At 34.8% G+C, this 17,846-nt stretch overlaps 1 protein-coding gene and 1 pseudogene across 1 annotated transcript in view; one reads left to right on the top strand and one right to left on the bottom strand.

The window, feature by feature from the left end:
* CNTN5 (contactin 5) overlaps nucleotides 1-17,846 on the top strand; it is a 1,363,322-nt gene that overhangs the window by 854,879 nt on the left and 490,597 nt on the right. The gene's annotated exons all lie outside the window — the stretch shown is intronic.
* Nucleotides 1-17,846, bottom strand: part of LOC109491236 — a 44,161-nt pseudogene that overhangs the window by 25,633 nt on the left and 682 nt on the right.

Below are 17,846 nucleotides of genomic sequence, written 5' to 3'. Positions count from 1 at the left end.
ATGGAACATAAGAACTAGGAAGATTGGTAGGAGAGGAAAGGGATAAAGAAAGGGGGGTAATCAGAAGGGGGAATGAATCATGAGAGACTATGGACTTTGAGAAACAAACTGAGGGCTTCAGAGGTGAGGGGGGTGGGGAAATCGGTTAGACTGGTGATGGGTAGTAAGGAGGGCATGTATTGCATGTTGCACTGGGTGTTATACGAAACTAATGAATCATCGAACTTTACCTCAGCAACCAGGGATGTACTGTATGGTGACTAACAGAAGATAATTAAAAAACATTAAAAAAAAAAGAAATCATTACAAATCCCCCCCAAAAAAATAGCTGTCAACCTAGAATTGTATACTCAAAAAAATAATCTGTCAAGAGCTGGAGTTTTAAAAAAGGCTTTGCAACTGAACATAACTACCTACTGTTTAAGTGTGGGGTACACCCACTAACTTCCTTCCAAAAAGTACAGTATGGAAAGAGGAGGTAAAATGCATAACTTACAGAAGAAAAGCCTGACAAACACTGCCTCAACCAGGAGATCAAATGCAACAGCAGTGAAAAGTCATGGTGATAACATGTATACTTGACATGCTGTGATCAAATGGCAGTTTAGTGTTGTGGTCTCCTTCCTCAAAACCCATAACCGCATCTTGTAATGAGAAGAACATGAGGCAAATCCCAATTGAGGGACATTCTTAAAATACCTGACCCATGTTCTTCAAAATTGTCAAGGTCATCAAAAAACGAAAGTCTGAGAAATTCTCAAAGCCAAGAGGAGCATAAGGAGACACGACAACAATGTAATGTGGTGTCGTGGATGGAGTCTTGGACCAGGAAAAGCACATTAAGTAAAAACTAAGAAAATCTTTTAAAAATATAGATTTTACTTAATAATAATTTACAAATATTAGTTCATTAAGGGTGAAAGCATATCATACCTATGTCAGATACTGATAATACTGAGTATGAAATATATGGAAATATATGGAAACTTTCTTTTCAAGCATCTCAACTTTTTTGTAAGTTTCAAAGTGTTCTAAAATGATTATATATATATATATATATACTAAATACATAGTATGGGAATTAAGTGCTATGTTCAGAGGTGGACTAATCTTTCCAGCTGGCAGTACTTGCAAAATTTACCAGAGATGTTGAGGACTGAGCTCAGCATTAGAAGTTGTAAGTTAACCACCTCACAGGGATTTTCATTGTAATAGCTCTTCCATTTAGTAACTCTTGACGATTGGAAGTCTGTTAGGTACCACATTTTCATTGTGGCATTTCTAATATGAGCAAGGAATGTTAAGGTGCCACTTTTCTGTCTTAACTAAATATCAAGACACTCTTATGAAAAATAGAAGTCACCCTTACTTGGCTTTACTATAATATTGCAACCTAACAAGTGAATGTGAAAATAAAAGCTAGATAATGTGGACTACATCAAGAAAGATGCTGAAATTAGTTATTTCTCTTCTGAGCGAACTTAAGTCAAGAAAATTTAGCAAAAATAATACTTTTGATTATTGATAGCATTACACTAATATATTGCTTTATTTGACAAACATTTATTGAGCACCCACCATATGTCTGAAATGGTATAGAGCAGATATTAAGATAACTGAGGAATCTCTCACAAGCACTAGCTCTAGTGTTGTCAGCAGTGTGTTGCAGTGAGGACACAATGAGACATTGACCAACACACTAGATTCTTTCTGGTTCATAAATAGCTTGGATCTGATGATTTGTCTTCACTAAAATGACAATATGCTAGTATATATTCTGATAATATAATTAGCACCATTCTTTTCATTTCTTCACATTAAGCTATCCAATATCCCATTGTTTTTACATGTCTCTCTGGCATATAATTGTTTGTGTGTGTGCATATAAACATATTTATGTATAAAGATTTTGTAATTTATTTAGCTAGAGCAGATACCACATTTTTAGAAATTAAGTCTGGCTTTACACAATTTAAACATTTGAGGCTAAGGATCAAGAGAGATAGAACTACTCTTTTTTTCTAGTGTTTGTGCAGCTGTTGCCATTGCTTTGCCAGTTTTTTTTTTTTTCCAGGGGGATGCTGCTGGTATCTTTAATGCCAAACAGTGGCATTCTGTTATTAAGCAAGATTTAAACAAAATTACCTCTTCTTGCTGGTGTTGCTATAGTGACTATTGTCCTTATCATTTTCACCCATTACCCATTGAGCAGGTTTCCTAAAGTCCAGTTTTAGTCCTCCTGGTGACTGTTTCACATTTCAAACTGTTGCTTCATTAGTCAGTAAACTTTCCAGTATTTACAAGGAAGGTGATCTTTTTCATACTCATTTTCAAAGAAACAAGGTTTTAGATTCAACAATATCAATCAGCAAAATCTCAGAATTTAATTCCAATATTGTTTTTTTTTATTTTTTTTAAAGATTTTATTTATTTATTTGACAGAGACAGAGACAGCCAGTGAGAGAGGGAACACACTCAGGGGGAGTGGGAGAGGAAGAAGCAGGCTCACAGCAGAGGAGCCTGATGTGGGGCTCGATCCCATAATGCCGGGATCACGCCCTGAGCCGAAGGCAGACGCCCAACCGCTGTGCCACCCAGGCGCCCCTAATTCCAATATTGTTAATGTCCATTTAATCTTGAAGCCTATAAAGGTACCAGAGTCATGAATGTGATACGAATAGTTCTGGCTATCTGAAACCTAAAGAAAAATTAAGGAGTTTCAAATTTTATAGGCTGTTTTTTTCATAGTTTGTGTGTGTGTGTTTACCACTTGCAAAAAATGTAACTAAAACTGAGGGGGCAAAAAAAAATTCCCAGTGTATTATGACAGGTACTGACGGCAAGGAAAAACATGAATTCACAGCAGTTGGATCAATGATTCTTGAAAATTGTTCATTTATAAATACACACAGATGTTGAAAATGACTGTATATGCTAACTATTCTTTGAAAAGTCTTTCTCACCTTAGTAGTAAAATATCAATGATTATACAGAAAATTACAAATGCTAGCTATAACTCTAATGTCATAATAATCTGAAAACCTAATGTCAAAGTGTAGAGAAAATTGTATGATACATAAGCAACATGGTGCTGGATTTAGGAATGCCTAAATTTTATCTTTATATAAAGCAGAGTTGTTTTTCTCATTAAAAACAAGAGAGGAAGATATAGTGTCCTTTTCCAATGGTATAATATTACTATATCAGTACTGCTGTCCAAGATGATCAGAGTATTTTTCTTCACCTAACTCAAGAGTTTGCAATAACTTGTAGATGGCAGCTATAGAGTAAAAAACAGAAATAGGCCTAGAGGAGGCACATTGCTCTAATTTATACAATCCTAGTGGATAAAGTCATTATGATAGGACATAAAAATATGAAGAAGTTTGATAACATTGGATATTAAGAATTGACATTTTTGCTGTTCCCAATCAATTTAGTGTCAGAATTAGATAATCAAGCTAAGAGATCTCACCCTACTTAGTCTAACACAGCTACCCTAAACTAATGTCTGCTAGATCTGGGAACTGGAAAAAATCTTGTAAACATTGACTTGCCCTATAGTAAGTAACCTAAGAAGGAGACTTGATCTTCATAGTAAGTGAAATGAAAAATTAATGTACCTTATCTGCTGGAAAATGTCAAGTGTGGAGGTCCTCTTCAAGAAAGAACAGGAAAAGAAGAAAGAAAGAAAAAGAAAGAAAGAAGAAAGAAAGAAAGAAAGAAAGAAAGAAAGAGAGAACTGAAAACATGAACAATATGTGTCTTATCTGAAAAAAATATTAAACAAAAGGAAGATAAAATGAATCTGAATGATCTGAAGAGGAAAGAAAGAAAATACTATAAAAAGTAAAAAAAAAAAAAACACACTTTTTTTTTTAATAAAATAGTTTCAGGCACCTGGGTGGCTCAGTCGGTTAAGCATCTGCTCAGGTCACAATCCCAGAGTCCAGGCTCAGCAGGAAGTCTGCCTCTCCTTCTGCCTCTGCTCCTCTCCCCCACGCCCACCTCAGGTAAATAAATAAAATCTTTAAAAGATAAATAATAAATATATAAATAAAATGGCTTCACAATCACAATAGAATGCCAATACCTGCCATTTATAAAAAAGGGGGAAAATTATGAGGAGTAAACAGGCAGAATTAAAGGTGCAGACTGAAGAGAAAGACAAGGAAATGAAAATGAGAGAGAAAATAACTGATAAGAAGGAGACAGTTAATCTAAGAACCAAAGAGAAATCAAAACGAAAACTGAAACAATTATCTCAGACAAACTGAGGTAAGCTTCTAAATTGAACAAAACGAGCTAAATATGTAGATCATATTGGGTTCATAATATTCTGTAGAAAATAATGAATAAAGATCTATAATTTGACATATCATGGCAATTTTAATAACAATGATGAAGAAGCTATAACTATTTCATTGAAAAAAATTTTAAAAATCCATTTGACCCCAGTCTTCTTTTCTACACACTAAATGCTAAATAATAATGAATAATGTCCCACTTTTTGAGGAAAGTATGAACAAAGAAATATAAATTATGGAAGTTGACATTCATATCTGAATGTGACAACAGGATACCTCAGTTGTGAAAAGTTCTAAGAAGAGATATCACATACATGCATTTGAAGATCAAGAGAAGAATAACAACTTAAAATTCAAAATGTTGAAATTTTGCTCTGAGGAGGTGAATATTTCTTTCTAAAGCTATTTAATCATAAAGGTTAAGTAAGGAAGAACAATGTTAAAAATGTTTAAAGCAGAGATATCTAACATAAATGCACAATAAGTTAATAAAAACAGTTTTGGCTCTAAACCAGATTTTATTAATAATGTTGAGAAAGGAAATTAGTAGTGATGATTTAAAAGTTTGCTAAGACCCTCCTTTTGGACGGAGAAGAGATTAAAAAGTTGTCACACTGTTCTCCATTAATAAAAATGCAATTATATATTTTTTTGAAAAACATAAGATTTTTAAAAGAACAGAGCTGACAGTTAATGGAACTAGCCTGATATAACTTTATATGCATATGTATATATTATATCAAAGTTAAGACAAAGTATTCTATGTTAAAACTAACAGAGAAAAGGAATCAATATAAATGTTTAAAATGAAAAATAAAATCAGATATATCATCTGTGACAATAAGTGTAAACACATTAAATTACCCTATTAGAATTCAAAGAATATCAGATTATTTATATATATAAATAGTTTAAATTTCCAGTTTATGCATGTGCATGTGTGCATGCACACACAAACACACAGAGACACAAGAACAAATTATATATAAAAGAATAGGCAAGGGGTGCCTGGGTGGCTCAGTCAGTTAAGTGTCCAACTCTTGCTTTTGGCTCAGATCATGATCTCAGGGTCATGATATCTAGCTCTGAGTGGACTCCATGAGAAGTCTACTTGAGATTCTTTCCCTTTCCCTCCCCTGATGCTCCTCCCTCTGCTTGTACTCTCTCTCTACAATAGATAGATAATAGATAGATGAGGATAGACAATAGATAGATGATAGATAGACAAATGATAGGTAGATAATTAAGATCTTTTTTTAAAAAAATTAAAAATAGAATAAAAGAATAGACAAAATATGTTCTAAAAAAATACAGCAGTTTTGGTTAATAGTAATGTTAAACCAACTACAATCAAAAGGATCAACATTCATTCATTGGGGTCTTATTATGTGCCAAGTATTCTTTCTGATTCATGGGATATAGCACTAAATAACAGATTAGGTGCTTGCCCTTGTGAAGCTTCTTGAAGGAGCCAAGTATTTAGTGGATGATGCACAAAGTTATGTACAGTTAAGATAAAGGAAAGTAATATTCAGTGTGTATGCATGCAGTATTGAAAGAGTGGCTTTGTGTGGAGTCATGGCTGAAGAAGTGGTATTTAAATTAACACTTAAAAAATTAAAACATCATTGGAAAAGTGTCTGTTCATATCATCTGCTCACTTTTTATTTGATTATTTTTTTCTTGGGTATTGAGTTTAATGAAGACATATGAATGGCCAAGAGATGCATGAAAAAATGTTCAACATCATTGGCCATCAGGGAAATTCAAATCAAAACCACATTGAGATACCACCTTAAACCAGTTAGAATGGCAAAAATTGACAAGGCAAGAAACAACAAATGTTGGAGAGGATGTGCGGAAAGGGGAACCTGTAAGAGGAGAACCTCTTATACTGTTGGTGGGAATGCGATTTGCTACAGCCATTGTAGAAACAGTGTGGAGATTCCTCAAAAAGTTAAAAATAGAGCTACCCTATGACCTAGCAATTTCACTACTGGGTATTTACCCCAAAGATACAGATGTAGTGAAAAGAAGGGCCATAAGGCACCCCAATGTTCATAGCAGCATTGTCCACAATAACCAAACTGTGGAAGGAGCCGAGCTGCCCTTCAACAGATGAATGGAGAAGGAAGATGTGGTCCATATATACAATGCAATATTACTCAGCCATCAGAAAGAATGATTACCCAACAGTTGTATCAATATGTATTGGACTGTAGGAGATAATGCTAAGTAAAATAAGTCAAGCAGAGAAAAACAATTATCATATGGTTTCACTCATTTGTGGAACATAAGAAATAGCAGGGAGATAGGAGAAGGAAGGGAAAAATGAAGGGGAGGTAAACAGAGGGGGAAATGAACCAGGGGAGACTATGGACTCTGGGAAACAAACTGAAGGTTTTAGAGGGGAGGAGGTGGGAGGATGGGCTAGCCTAGTGAAGGGTACTAAGGAGGGCACTTACTGCATGGAGCACTGGGTATTATATGCAAACAATGAATCATGGAACACTACCTCAAAAACTAATGATGTACTATATGGTGACTAACATAACATAATAAAAAAAATTAAAGATTCAAATCACATCTACTAGCATATATATGTGTGCTTGCTGATTTGTAAATATGTAGGGATAGGTTGGTGAGACATAGCAAAATTGCAGGCAGAGAAAATAAGAGTGACGTCTCCAAGGAAGAAAGGAGATAGTAATTTTATATTGATAAAAGATACTGTTAATAATGGAAATATAAAATTTGCAAACCTTTGTGCATTAATGGTAAAATAAAGCAGACACTTTGGGATATCAAAGAGAAATAGGCAAAAGATAACAGAACTGAACAAATTTATCATATATCTTTTGGGTTTTTTTTTTATATTTCTAGGAATCCAAAAATGAATTCATATTAGGAAATTTACTTAATATAACATAGCATAGAAATAAATACATTAAAGTTTGATTTTATTATCAGATGCTGAAAAGTTAATGGATTAAACTTAAATATTGTATTTAATTTTAAAAACAGCTGAGTGAAATATAAATTATTAGTGAAACTCTCTTAGTTTTATTTATTCTATCTAATTTGACACAATATTATCATATTTAATAGAGAAACATCGGAGGCATTTTTCAAAGAAGCAAAAATGATAATATTTCTCAATATTTTGTGTGTATCTCAATTTTAATCTTGAAATTATAACCAGTTTAGCAAAACAAGTGAAATATCAGAGTGTTGAAAAGTGACAAAAACAAGCAGTATTTGAGAATGTTACATTTTTATACCTATAAAATTCAGAGAGATTAAAGATAAAAACTTATAAGATTTCAAATGGTAGCAGACAGAAATTATAAAAGAAAGTGAAATGATAGCATGAAAAAATATATAATTCCTAGGAATATTCTCTAAAACAAAATGAAACAAAACAAAATGAAACCAATGAATGATGATTTGAAGGGCAAATTCAACATTTCCATTGTCATATATTCAGTGCTTATAAATGCCTGGAATTAGTAAGCATTTAATTTATATTTGTTGAAAGAAACTAAGTGAAAAGAATAAATGAAACTCTTGAAGCAAGGTCTGTATATTATTGGTCTTACATTCTCAGCAAGCTAGTACAGCTTAAACATAGTAGGTATTCAATTAAAGTTTATCAAAATAACTAAGAATTAATAATGCAACAAACAAGTCAATCTTCAGGGATTTTCCTTTATATCATATTACTGTTTTTATATCACTCTGTTCTCGTGCTAGCCTCACTCATTCACCAAAATTTTATGTTAGTATCTCTTCACCAAAATTTTATTAATAATGTCAAAGTGTCTGTGTAGTCATTGAGGACATGGGCTCTGGAAACAGATGTTCTGCTTGGAATTCCATTTATTTTGCTTATTCCTACTACTGCATAATGTTGAGTAATCGTGCATAACTTCTCTGAGCCTCAATTCCTCATTACAAAATAAATAACAAAAGTTTACAATAATAAATACCTAATCAAAAAGATACTTTTTGTGAGAACTAAATGAAGAAAATACATATAAAGCTCTTGGTATAGTGGTTTACAGGTATTGGGCATTCAATAGATGATATCTATCTATCATCTTCATCATTTTTATTATCTTATTTCCCTTCTCTTCATCTTTTAAAGATTTATTTTGAGATGCCATTTGAACTATGAGCTGCAAAGATAATCACAATATTTCTGAGAACTACTATTGGTCATATCTTCTCTATTCAAGAACTTAAAATGTCTTTCCTAAAACTAAACTCAGCTCACCATTTAAAGTTTATCCATTCAATAATATTTATTAGGTACCTAACATGGCGCCTTACACATAGTACGTGTGCAATGAATATTTGTTTAATGAAAGAAAAGCAAGAAAGGGGAAAAGAAAGAGAAGAAAGAAGAAAAAGAAAGAAAGAAAGAAAGAAAGAAAGAAAGAAAGAAAGAAAGAAAGAAAGAAAGAAACTGCTATTTAGTAAACATGGTGCTAGATGCTAGATACAAGGATGAATATCCTATCTCTTCACATAAAATAATAATAACTAATATTTGTAGTGAATTCAACTATAAGCTAAGCCCTACTGTTGGATAAATTGCAAGCATTGTCTCCTAATAGTAATTTTGAAGTACTTGTTTCCTATTATACAGGTAAGAAAACTGAAGCTTAAAGAAGCTTGTCCAAGGTTACATGGCAAAAAGTGGAAGAGACAGAATCTACATCATACCTTTCTAATTGTAGAAGTTAAGCTCTTCTACTTTGCAAATATCCTACTTCTCTGTAATGACTTGAACAGGCTGAATAGAAAAGTCATTGGGGGGGCCCCTGAGGGGGGCACAGTCGTTAAGCTCAGGGCGTGATTCTGGATCCCTGGGATTGAGCCCCACATCAGGCTCCTCTGCTGGAAGCCTGCTTCTTCCTCTCCCACTCCCCCTGCTGTGCTCCCTCTCTTGCTGGCTGTCTCTCTGTCAAATAAATAAACAAAACTTTAAAAAAAAAAAGAAAGAAAAGTCATTGGCTCTCTAACAGTCAAATATTATCTATTAAGCCTTTCTAGCCCTCCTAATTCCAGTGGACTAAACCAGAGGTCAGCAAAATATAGGTACAGGCTGAATCTCTGCTATTGTATAGCCCAGAAGCTAAGGATTTATTTTTACATTTTAAATAGATAAAAAATTCAAAAGATAATAGTTTGCAATATGAAAATTATATGACAGTACCAATATAACATCCACATTTTGCCTTTTGTCCTGCAAAGCCTCAAATATTTATTATCTGACCCTTTTCACAAATGTCTGCCTAGCCTTAAACTAGACTACATGGAATGCCCTCAGGAATGTGGGCAATGCGTATACCACACCTGATTTATTTTTAAAAAAAATGTACCACGAGCAAATAGACACTATGAATCAACTCTATGAAATCTCTGGGAAGTGTTTTATCATACTTCAATGAAAGAGAGCTAGAACAACTACAAAACAGAAACAAAAATCACAAGACTACTAGTATACTGAACTGATTTTTAGTGTGACAACCTATTTCATTCTCTGAAGAATTTCTTCATTTAATTGATGAAAATTTCCACACAAAAGTTTTTTAATAAATGATTTAAATGTGTATTCTGCTTTCCAAAAAAACTTTTATCTAGTTTCATGGTGAAAAGTCACAGAGGATGAGTGTTTGAGATTTACGGAAGTGAACTCTATAACAACTGCCTTTTTAAATGTGTATTATTCATTCATTCATTCATTCATTCATTCAACCAATACTGAGCACTGGACTAACTAAGCATAGGTGATCTATGGCCAAAAACTTGGTTTCTGACCTGGAATAACCTGCAGCTTTTTTTTTTCATCATTGACAAACTGTACGATATGTGAGTTGCTAAGCACAATAAACTGAATCTTCCCTAAAATTTGAGTATTACCCAAATACCACTTTACATATTAGTTCAGCCTAAATGAAGATCATGGATTAAAATTTGCTGAGATAATTGAATGCTGGAGAAGGGGGGGAAGTTGCTATAAGGGCAGAGGGGAGAGATTTGCTCTAAAGCAAGGCACGGGTTTTTTTTTTTTTGGCTAAGATCTAAGATAGATTGAAAATTGATCACTAATCATCTGAGTTATGAAATAAACAACTTCCTTAGATTTTTTAATTAAACAGGGTATAAATTATTCAGATAGAACTGTTGATGTTATAACTTGTAAAAGAAAAAATGCAAATCTCTGGTACTTGATTTAACTGTACAACAGCAAATGAGCTAAGGGAATCAAGAAAGCAAGCAATTTACATCTTAAAGCATTTGATAAGGGGGCCAAGATTGTTCCAAGTGTTCTGTAAAACACAGAGCAGTTGAAAACAAATTTGGAAGAGCAAAACACTCAAACACACGTTTTAGTTAATTATCAAAAGTACTGATATAACCAAAGTAAAAATCAAAAGAGCAATACAGACATTCTCATGCAATTTAGGACTGGGTTGAATTTCGGAGAGGAAAACGTATTTTTCTAAAATGTATAGTGCTCAGATTCAACAGTATAATTTTACACTCATAGTCAAGGAAATTTCTTAAAAATCTACTCACCAGTTAATTATATGTTTTCATTAGAGATATGAAAAGAAATAATTGTGTTGTCCAGAGGAACTATTCTAAGTAGAAGCTAATGGAGCTAAAAAATGCCTTGGAGGAGTAGAAAGATATGGATGGAGGGAAGTTTCTCTGCAAAAAACATGGTAGTGTCCCAGAAATTCCAGATATTAATTGAAATAAATTAGATTTTTAAAATTAGAGCCACCATGACAAAAAGTAGAAGAGCAAGACATTTCTGTAAACTTAAATTCTGCTTTAGACAAAGAACCATCTGGTGGTTTGGCAGTATTATTGCATTCTAACGTTCTCTGCATTGTATAAATAGAAGGGAAATCATCGTCCAATGCTCAATCATTATCAAAAGTGCAACAATGGAATAATCTCACTCGTTATTATCTCCTACAAAGATCAAGTCTACATATATACATTAAAATACTATATATTTTAAAACACATATTGTCTATTATGTATCAGACATTATATAAAAGGCTTTAAAACACAATTCATTGTGATTTGAATATAAAGTATCCTAATATATAATTGACAAATTTGCTCAATTATAATCAATGATAATTCATCTCAGCAGCTTTTTCCCTATGTTCCTATTCCCTAGATCAATCATCATAAAACTACATAAAAATGTAGCCCTGAAAATGTCATACCATTTTTCTGCTGATAACAATGTTTTCCTATTTCAGTTTATCAAGTCAATTATCAAAATATAACTAAAACATAAAATCTGTTTCATTTGTTGTTCATTTTAGTAATTGATATTAGGAATATTTATTTAACTTGTATATTAATTGTATAATTATGTTTGAAGATTGAAATAAATTCTGAATAATAGGTCATATATAATTACACATTAGAATTCGTTCTGAATGGTAGCTTAAAGTTAGAATCATAGACAGTGAGTTAAAATCATCAAATGTTTAGCGTTTTAGAGATTATCTAGTCAAAGCTTGAAAAACTGTTCTCATTCGAGCTAAATATGGTTATATAAGCGTTTCTTCTGGCCTTCACCATGTGTATTAAAACACATAAATGCCTTTCTATGAGGCAGACTCTCTCCAGTTTACCTTAGTTCCCACTATGATTGTAACACTTGCACCTCTGCAGGCACGTGGTTTGTTTCTCTTGAGTGACCAAATTCCCTAATTTATACATGAAGAAACAAAAACAGGAAGAGTAAACTTTTGATACAAGTTGCAGGGCTAACTAGTAGGAGAGTTAAAACTAGAATTAGTGTCTAATGATTTTCATAACAGTATTTTTATAACATTAATAATAATGATAATTGCTTCCATTTCATTGTGCCATTTGTTGTACTAACTTATATGTATATGTATAATATTTAAGTCTTAAAATATTTTATGAGATAGAGAGGAGAGGCACGATGGTGGAGGTGTAGGGGATCATATTTCAACCTGTCCCTGGAATTCAGCTGGATAGCTAACAAATCATTCTGAATAACCATGAAATCAGCCTGAGATGTATGAATTTATATCTGGATCTCTACAAACAGAAAATATCAGGCAGTTGTGAGATACAAAGGGTGAAGCCATTATTTTGTGGGCAGATATTGGAAAATAAACAGAAGGAGGAGGGAGCTGCCGTAAATTGACACCAGGGAGGTGATATAACACCAGAGTGACAAAGCTTCCTATTCTGGAGACTAGGTACAGTCTCACAGACCAGTAGCAGCAGTGAAAGGACTTTAGTGCAGCTCCCTGACAGGAACCAGGAGCTGAGGGTGAGCATGTGCAAACCGGAGCAGCACATTGTTTTAGAAGCACAAAAGGTAGAGACACTCCTGGCCCAGGGATCGACCTCTGGGAGAGTTCCTATGGGGTGCACCACTGGGGAGCCTGTAGTTTTTAGCAGCACAGACAGAAACAGAGACTATGTGTCATGAAGAGCTCAGTGAAGAGCAGACTATAATTTCTCTGCTCTGGGACAGAGGTTTGGATGCACTCATTTCTGCTCTGACTCTCAGAAAAGATGGAAGAGATACAGAAAGCCACCAGAGAACAAAAACTCAAAAAACAGTTTTCCACCCGCACAACAGGAGGCATGCCAACTCTGCCCAAGCATCGTTGCTTGAGTAACAAGATGGCAGGCCCCTCCCCCAGAAGACAGGCTGGAATAACAAGAGGATGACAACCCTAGGGTCCCTATAAAACAGGTGCATCTTGCTTGGGTCATGGTTAATACTTTGGACTCTGTACATTCCCTCAACCACCCCTCAACAGAATGACTAAGAGGAGGAACGTCCAACAAAGAAAAGAATCAGAGACTGTGGCCTCTGGCACAGACCTAATGGACATGGATATAAGCAAGACATCAGAAACAGACTTCAGAGTAGCAATTATGAAGTCGGTATCTAAGGTTGAGAAAATATTTAGCAACAATATAGAATCTCTAAGGGCAGAAATGAGATCTAATCAGGTCAACCTTAAAAATTCTATGAGTGAGATGCAATCTAAACTGGATACTCTGACAACCAGGGTAAATGAGGCTGAAGAACAAATTAGTGAGCTAGAAGATAAGAGGATAGAAAGGAAGGAAACCAAGGAGATATGGGAAAAACAGATTAAAGCATAAGAGATCAGACTAAGAGAGATTAATGATGCCATGAAATGTTCCAATGTCAGAGTTATGGGGATCTCTGAGGGAGTGAAGAGAGAGGACTAGAAGATATATTTGAGCAAATCATAACTGAGAACTTCCCTACTCTGGGGAAGGAAACAAGGATTCCAGTCCAAGAGGCAGAGAGGACCCCTACCAAGATCAAAGAGAACATATCAAGACTTTGACATGTAATAGTAAAACTCACAAATCTTAGAATGAAGGAAACAATTCTGAAAGCATCTAGGGAGTAGAGATTTCTTATGTATAGAGGGAGGAACATCAGAATAATGTCAGACCTTTCCACAGAGATCTCGCAAGCCAGAAAAGGCTGGCAAAACATATTCAGGGTATTAAACAAAAAGAACATGCAGCCAAGAATACTTTATCCAGCAAGGCTGTCATTCAGAATGGGTGGAGAGACAAGGAGTTTCTAGGACCAGCAGAAACTGAGAGAATATGTGATCACCAGGCAGGCCCTGGAAAAAATATTTTGGGGGGGCTATAAAAGAAGAGAGACCCCAAGAGTATTATAGACCAGAAATTTACAGAGACAATCTATAGAAAACGGGACATCACAGGAAACAAGATGGCACTAAAATCATATCTTTCAATAGTCACTCAACATGAACAGCCTAAATGTTCCCAGGAAAGGGCACAGGGTTGCAGATTGGATAAAAGACATGACCCATACATATGTTCTCTACAAGAGGCTCATTTTGAACCTAAAGATACATTTAGACTGAAAGTGGGGGGATGGAGAATCATTTTTTCATGCCAAGAGTACTCAAAAGAAAGCTGGGGTAGCAATTCTCAAATCAGCCAAATCGGATTTTAAGCTAATGACTGTAGTAAGAGATAGAGAGGGACACTATATCAATCTTAAAGGCTCTATCCAACAAGAAGATCTAACAATTGTAAATGTCAATGCCCCCAATATGGGAGCAGCTAACTACATAAGCCAGCTGTTAACCAAAATAAAAGATCATATTAATAATAATACATTAATAGTAGGAGACCTCAAAACTCCACTCTCAACAATAGCCAGATCATCTGAGCAGAAGATAACAAAGAAACAAGAGCTTTGAATGACACACCAGATTAGATGGACTTCACAGATGTGTACAGAACATTCTGCCCTAAAACAACAGAATACTCATTCTTCTCAAATGCAACTTTCTCCAGAATAGACCAATACTGGGTCACAAATCAGGTTTCAACAGGTACCAAAAGACTGAGATTATTCCCCACATATTTTCAGACCACAATGTTTTGAAACTGGAACTCAATCACAAGAAGCAATTTGGAATTAATTCAAACACTTGGAAGATAAAGACTATCCTGCTTAAAAATCTTAGGGTAAACCAGGAAATTAAAGACCTTAATTCATGGAAACCAATGAGAATGAAAACGTATAGGTCCAAAACCTATGGGATTCTGCAAAGGCAGGCCTAAAGGGGAAATACATAGCTATCCAAGCCTCACTTAAAACAGTAGAAAAATCTTGAATACACAGGTTAACCTTACACTTAATGAACTAGATAAAGAACAACAAATAAAACCTAAACCAAGTAGAAGAAGAGAAATAATAAAGATTAGAGCAGAGATCAGTGAACTGGAAACCAGAAATACAGTAGAGGAGATCAACAAAATGAGAAGCTGGATCTTGGAAAGAATAAGATCAATAAACCTCTGGCCAGACTTATGTAAAAGAAAAAAAAAAAGGACCCAGATTAATAAAATTATGAATGAGGGGGGAGAGATAACGACTAACACCAAGGAAATAGAAACGATTATTAGAAATTATTATCAGCAGGTATATGCCAATAAATTAAGCAACCTGGAAGAAATAGATGCCTTCCTGAAAACTTATAAACAACCAAGCCTGAAACAGGAAGAAACTGACAACCTGAATAGACCAATAATCAGTAATGAAATTGAAGCAGTAATAAAAAACCTTCCAAAAAAAATGAGAGTCCAGGGCCAGAGAGATTCCCAGGGGAATTCTGCCAAACATTTAAAGAAGAAATAATACCTATTCTTCTGAAACTGTCTCAAGAAATAGAAACAGAAGGAAAACTTCTGAACTTGTTCTATGAGGCCAGCATTACCATGATCCCAAAAACAGACAAAGACCCCATCAAAAAGGGGAATTACAGACCAATATTCCTGATGAATATGGATGCCAAGATACTCAACAAGATCCTAGACTATAGGATCCAACAGTACATTAAAAGAATTATCCATCATGACCAGATGAGATTTATTCCTGGGATACAAGGGTGGTTCCCCATTCCCAAATCAATCAATGTGATAGAACACATTAATAAAAGAAAAAAGAAGAACCATATGATCCTCAATCAATACAGAAAAATGCATTTAACAAAATACAGCATCCTTTCTTGATTAAAACTCTTCAGAATATAGGGATAGAGGGAACATTCCTCAATTTCATTAAAAAAATCTATGAAAAGTGCACAGCAAATATCATTCTCAAGGGAAAAGCTGAGAGCTTTTCCTTTAAGATTAGGAACACAACAAGGATTCCCACTCTTGCCACTATTGTTCAACACAATACCATAAGTCCCAGCATCAGCAATCAGAAAACAAAAAGAAATAAAATATATTCAAATTGGCAAAGAAGTCACACTCTCTCTCTTCACAGATGAGGAAAACCGAAAGACTCCACCCCCAAATTACTAGAACTCATACAGCAATTCAGGAATGTAGCAGGATACAAAATCAATGCACAGAAATCAGTTGCTTTTCTATACACTAACGAGGTAACTGTAGAAAGAAATTAGGGAATCAATTCCATTTATAATAGCACCAAAAACCATAAGATACCTAGGATGAACCTAACCAAAGAGGTAAAGAATCCATACTCCAGAAACTACAGAACACTTATGAAAGAAGTTGAAGAAGGCACAAAAAGATGGAAAAACATTCCATGCTCATGGATTGGAAGAATAAACATTGCTAAAATGTTTATGCTGCCCAGATCAATCTATACTTTCAACACCATCCCTATCAAACTACCAAGGGTATTTTTCAAAGAGCTGGAACAAACCATCTTAAAATTCGTGTGGAACCAGAAAAGACGCTGTATTGCAAGGGAAATGTTGAAAAAGAAAAACAAAGCTGGAGGCATCAAGTTGCCTGATTTCATGCTTATTACAAAGCTGTGATCACCAAGACAACATGGTACTGGCACAAAAAGGACACACAGATCAATGTAACAGAATAAACTCTAGCATTGGACCCTCAACTCTATGGTCAACTAATCTTTGACAAAGGAGGAAAGAATATCCAGTGGAAAAAGACAGCCTCTTCAATAAGTGATGCTGGGAAAATTGGACAGCTATATATGGAAGAATGAAACTTGGCCATTCTCTCACACCATACACAAAGATAAACTCTCAATGGATGAAAGACCTCATTGTGGAACAGGAATCCATCAAAATCCTAGAGAATGTAGGCAGTAACCTCTTCAACATCATCCACAGCAACTTCTTTCATGACACATCTTCAAAGACAAGGGAAAGAAAAGCAAAAATGAACTTTTGGGACTTCATCAAGATAAAAAGCTTCTGCACAACAGAGAAAACAGTCAACAAAACTAAGAGGCAACCCATGGAATGGGAGAAGATTTTGCAAATAACATTACACATAAAAGGCTGGTATCCAAGATCTATAAGGACACCTGAGAGACTATGGACTCTAGGAAACAATCTGAGGGTTTCAGAGGGGAGGGGAGAGGGGGGATGAGGTAGCCCCATGATGGGTGTTAAGGAGTGCATGTGTTGCAATGAGCACTGGGTGTTATACACAAATAATGAATCATGGAACACTACATCAAAAACTAATGATGTACTGTATGGTGACTAACATAATAGAAGAAGGAGAAGAAGAAGAAGAAGAAGAAGAAGAAGAAGAAGAAGAAGAAGAAGAAGAAGAAGAAGAAGAATTACTACACATGCCATCAAAAAAGAAAAACTTTATGACATAGACTTTTTAAAATTTTCATTTTACCAACAAGGAAGCTGAGATGCAAGGGGTGAATTAGCTCGTCTAAATTCACCACTCTGCTGATATTCCCCTCCACCACCTCCAGCACAAATTCAGTCCCACCTGCTGATGGCAATTCACTCCAATGCTGTCTGCCTAGCCTGCTTGCTTCAAGTTCCACATGTCTTCTTGCTGGCATGACTGCCTTTCTTGGTCAAGCTCTCTCAGTCCCAGTGTGATAAGACCCTCCCCTAGAAGACCAGCACAAGTTGCCCTGCATACTATGTCCTTAAGTTCGGCGTTTTAAAA

Source organism: Ailuropoda melanoleuca, chromosome 8, assembly GCF_002007445.2.
Source record: "Ailuropoda melanoleuca isolate Jingjing chromosome 8, ASM200744v2, whole genome shotgun sequence".
Lineage (NCBI taxonomy): Eukaryota > Metazoa > Chordata > Mammalia > Carnivora > Ursidae > Ailuropoda > Ailuropoda melanoleuca.
The sequence above is the reverse complement of the archived record's forward strand: the minus strand, read 5'-3'. Positions and strand labels throughout refer to the sequence as shown.